Genomic DNA, 5,148 nt, shown 5'->3' with positions numbered 1-5,148 from the left:
TAGTCTCAAACATATCTCAATATGCCACATTCACTTTTTCCACATGGAAGGAAAGCGACAAGCACAAAACGATTCAAGATGAACAAGACACGTCGGGTTTTTGTGTTTCGAGTCTCTCTGTTTCAGTTGCTCTCTTGCCTCTGCTTCTCTGAAAATTCTTGAGAAAATCCATTAGTCATAAGTCTTAAATGTTTTAACTAGGCACAATTAATGTATGACCTCTCTATATTTATTCATTCTGACTGGCTATGGGGACATGAATTGGCGCTAAGCTAAACTGTCAGTTTTGTGGCTCATTATCTTCAGAATGGCAGTGTACATAGCTACAAGTGAAGTTGTGTTTCATCATTTCACCTTTATTGAACCAGATCAACAGATCAACAATCTTATTTACAGTGAGCCTACCCCCGGCCCGACGCTGGGCCAATTGTGCGCCGCCCTATGGGACTCCTAATCGTGGACAGATGTGATACAGCCTGGAATTGAACCAGGTTACTGTAGTGATGCCTCATACACTGAGATGCAGTGCCTTAGACCGCTGCACCACTCAGGAGTGCTTTACTGTACTGATCAAAACTCCACTTGATGTTGATAAAGTGAATTCATTACAAAGCTAATTATTTGAAGAGAAAGCCAACACCTCACCTTGCTGGGATAGATTGTGTGGAAACCACACTAAGCACTGTGAACGTGTAGGTTCTGCCTAGTCCAACTGTGGCGCAACACTGCCATGTAGTGGTTATAATATGTAAAAGCGGTCTCTTGGCACACGCGCTATTTAGCGTATCTTAGTAATGTGCACTTATCATTGACAGCAATATTGACGTGATAAAGTACGGTAATGTATACAGAGACAAGAGGGTGACTTAAGTAACAAGAAGAAGAAGAAGAGATGTGCCTTTACTGTGTTCTTCTTCGTCGGTGTTTTTATGGCAGTGTTGTTGTTTTTATGGCAGTGTGCGTAGCAGTATTAGGTGCGTTATCGCAACCCACCGGCTGGAGCGTGATGAGACTATGGATGCGTTCTTGATTCTGCATGAATTGAGGAAATAAAGATTGCTAAGTGAATTTCAGCTTGTTCTGGACGGGTTTTGATTAAGTTGGAGAGGAGAGGGGTGAAAGCTTATTCCCAGGGATGTGATCGTTTTTCTGAGCGTTTGTCTTTGATTTTTCATAGGTTTGACAGTGAAAGAGGAGGTGATCTGTAGTTTCTGCTGCTGGACAGTTGGGACACGAACCTGTGTTGTGTTGTCCTATTTTATGGAGAGTGGTTGAGGCCGATGTGTCCTATACACAGACAGGTGATTATGGTTTCTGATCATTTTGAGAGTCTTCAGCAGTAATTGACGATTGAAACAGTCTGTTTAAAAAAAAATATATATATATATATATTCTGACGAGTGACTTAATTTCAGATTTTGAAATCTTAACTATAATGTTGATGTTCTCATTGCAGAGCTCCTTTGGCCGGCTTCATCTGCCATCTTGTATCCAGGCACCCTCATGTGAGCCAGAACCCAAAGAAAGTTGACTGTTACGGTTGGTGTTGGATCCTAAGAACAGCCTGTAAGATGTTGAGTACTTGGTGTTGGATCCTAAGAACAGCCTGTAATATGTTGATTACTTGGTGTTGGATCCTGAAAACAGCCTGTAAGATGTTGAGTACTTGGTGTTGGATCCTGAAAACAGCCTGTAAGATGTTGATTACTTGGTGTTGAATCCTGAAAACAGCCTGTAAGATGTTGAGTACTTGGTGTTGGATCCTAAAAACAGCCTGTAAGATGTTGAGTACTTGGTGTTGGATCCTAAAACAGCCTGTAAGATGTTGAGTACTTGGTGTTGGATCCTAAAAACAGCCTGTAAGATGTTGAGTACTTGGTGTTGGATCCTGAAAACAGCCTGTAAGATGTTGAGTACTTGGTGTTGGATCCTAAAAACAGCCTGTAAGATGTTGAGTACTTGGTGTTGGATCCTAAAAACAGCCTGTAAGATGTTGAGCACTTGGTGTTGGATCCTGAAAAAAGCCTGTAAGATGTTGAGCAATTGGTGTTGGATCCTAAAAACAGCCTGTAAGATGTTGAGCACTTGGTGTTGGATCCTGAAAACAGCCTGTAAGATGTTGAGTACTTGGTGTTGGATCCTAAAAACAGCCTGTGAGATGTTGAGTACTTGGTGTTGGATCCTAAAAACAGCCTGTGAGATGTTGAGTACTTGGTGTTGGATCCTGAAAACAGCCTGTAAGATGTTGAGTACTTGGTGTTGGATCCTGAAAACAGCCTGTAAGATGTTGAGTACTTGGTGTTGGATCCTAAAAACAGCCTGTAAGATGTTGAGTACTTGGTGTTGGATCCTGAAAACAGCCTGTAAGATGTTGAGTACTTGGTGCTGTTGTAACTTCCATCCTGTGCTTGTAGAATTGAGGTGGAGTCTTTACAGATGAGTGTGTTTTGGTGGTCTATTCTCTTCTATCTAAGATACAGGCCATAGGTTCAGAGGGGAATTCTTATTTTATTTATTGAATCTTTATTTAACTAGGCAAATCAGTTAAGAAATAAATTCTTATTTACAACGACGGCATACCAATACTGAAAGGTTGAAAACGGAAAGGTTTTATTTGTCTTATATTCTGGGTGACCTGTACTGTATGTCTGGGATAATGATGGCTGCTGAGACGTGTTTTGTCACCGGTCCCTAGGAGCGGTCTGTGTAAATGTGTGTTGAGGAACGTGTTTTGTCACCGGTCCCTTGGAGCGGTCTGTGTAAATGTGTGTTGAGGAACGTGTTTTGGGACGCCTCTTTAATCCTCTACTTCCTGAACCATCTCCAGGAAGTCTACTTTTTGGGGTGGTCAAGAGACAGGATTGCCAACTAAGGTAGCAGCACCTTTGGTCCCACACAGGTCCACTTCACCCCGAGGTCCTGGGTACATTTTCCATATTCCATTCAGAGATATTCCATTCATTCTTTATGGGGTTTGAGTATTCCCAGCAGTCCTCCAGGATAGATTTCTCAATGTGAGTGGAGGCGTGTCTAATCCTTCAGGATAGACTTCTCAATGTGAGTGGAGGCGTGTCTAATCCTCCAGGATAGACTTCTCAATGTGAGTGGAGGCGTGTCTAATCGTCCAGGATAGACTTCTCAATGTGAGTGGAGGCGTGTCTAATCCTCCAGGATAGACTTCTCAATGTGAGTGGAGGCGTGTCTAATCCTTCAGGATAGACTTCTCAATGTGAGTGGAGGCGTGTCTAATCCTCCAGGATAGACTTCTCAATGTGAGTGGAGGCGTGTCTAATCCTCCAGGATAGACTTCTCAATGTGAGTGGAGGCGTGTCTAATCCTTCAGGATAGATTTCTCAATGTGAGTGGAGGCCAGTGGTGCCCAGAAATAAATAGAGAGTTGTTGTCATTGTAGTCTTAAGGGCATCTTGTAGTTTTAAGGGCATCTCGTCATCATAAGGGCATCTCGTCGTCTTAAGGGCATCTCGTAGTCTTAAGGGCATCTCGTCGTCTTAAGGGCATCTTGTAGTCTTAAGGGCATCTTGTAGTTTTAAGGGCATCTCGTAGTCTTAAGGGCATCTCGTCATCTTAAGGGCATCTCGTAGTCTTTAGGGCATCTCGTCATCTTTTGGGCATCTCGTAGTCTTATGGGCATCTCGTAGTCTTAAGGGCATCTCGTCATCTTAAGGGCATCTCGTCATCTTAAGGGCATCTCGTAGTCTTAAGGGCACCTCGTAGTCTTAAGGGCATCTCGTCATCTTAAGGGCATCTTGTAGTCTTAAGGGCATCTCGTAGTCTTACGGCATCTCACCCATTTCCATTTGTAAGGAGGATATGGGTGAGGATTTGAATATGCCTCAGCTTAGTCTTAGAGCAACGGCTTGGATAACATAGACCATAGACCAAAAATGGCATTCATAAGTAATAATAGGGATGCTCTCCATGAGTACCTGGTTAGACATCTCATTGCCCCCCTATGAGTACCTGGTTAGACATCCCATTGCCCTGTAAGAAACACCTGGTTAGACATCTCATTGCCCCCCTATGAGTACCTGGTTAGACATCTCATTGCCCCCTATGAGTACCTGGTTAGACATCTCATTGCCCCTTATGAAACACCTGGTTAGAGATCTCATTGCCCCTTAAACACCTGGTTAGACATCTCATTGCCTCTTATGAAACACCTGGTTAGAGATCTCATTGCCCCCCTACGAGTACCTGGTTAGACATCTCATTGCCCCTTAAACACCTGGTTAGACATCTCATTGCCCTGTAAGAAACACCTGGTTAGACATCTCATTGCCCCTTATGAAAACACCTGGTTAGACATCTCATGGCCTCTTATGAAACACCTGGTTAGAGATCTCATTGCCCCTTATGAAACACCTGGTTAGAGATCTCATTGCCCCTTATGAAACACCTGGTTAGACATCTCATTGCCCCTTATGAAACACCTGGTGAGACATCTCATTGCCCCTTATGAAACACCTGGTTAGAGATCTCATTGCCCCCTTATTAAACACCTGGTTAGAGATCTCATTGCCCCTTATGAAACACCTGGTTAGACATCTCATTGCCCTGTAAGAAACACCTGGTTAGACATCTCATTGCCCCTTGTGAAACACCTGGTTAGACATCTCATTGCCCCCTATGAAACACCTGGTTAGACATCTCATTGCCCCCCTATGAGTACCTGGTTAGACATCTCATTGCCCTGTAAGAAACACCTGGTTAGACATCTCATTGCCCTGTAAGAAACACCTGTTAGACATATCATTGCATATCATTGCCCTATCATTGGGTTTTAGGCTGGGTTTCTGTACAGCACTTTGAGATATCAGCTGATGTACGAAGGGCTATATAAATAAATTTGATTTGATTTGATTTGATTCTGTAAGAAACACCTGGTTAGACATCTCATTGCCCTGTAAGAAACACCTGGTTAGACATCTCATTGCCCCTTATGAAACACCTGGTTAGACATCTCATTGCCCCTTATGAAACACCTGGTTAGACATCTCATTGCCCCCTGTGAGTGCTCAGTTAAACATCTCATTGCCACCTATGAGTACCTGGTTAGACATCTCATTGCCCCCCTGTGAGGACCTGGTTAGACATCTCATTGGCCTGTAAGAAACACCTGGTTAGACA

The sequence above is a fragment of the Oncorhynchus kisutch genome, linkage group LG10 (assembly GCF_002021735.2).
Source record: "Oncorhynchus kisutch isolate 150728-3 linkage group LG10, Okis_V2, whole genome shotgun sequence".
In the NCBI taxonomy this organism is placed as follows: domain Eukaryota; kingdom Metazoa; phylum Chordata; class Actinopteri; order Salmoniformes; family Salmonidae; genus Oncorhynchus; species Oncorhynchus kisutch.
The sequence above is the reverse complement of the archived record's forward strand: the minus strand, read 5'-3'. Positions refer to the sequence as shown.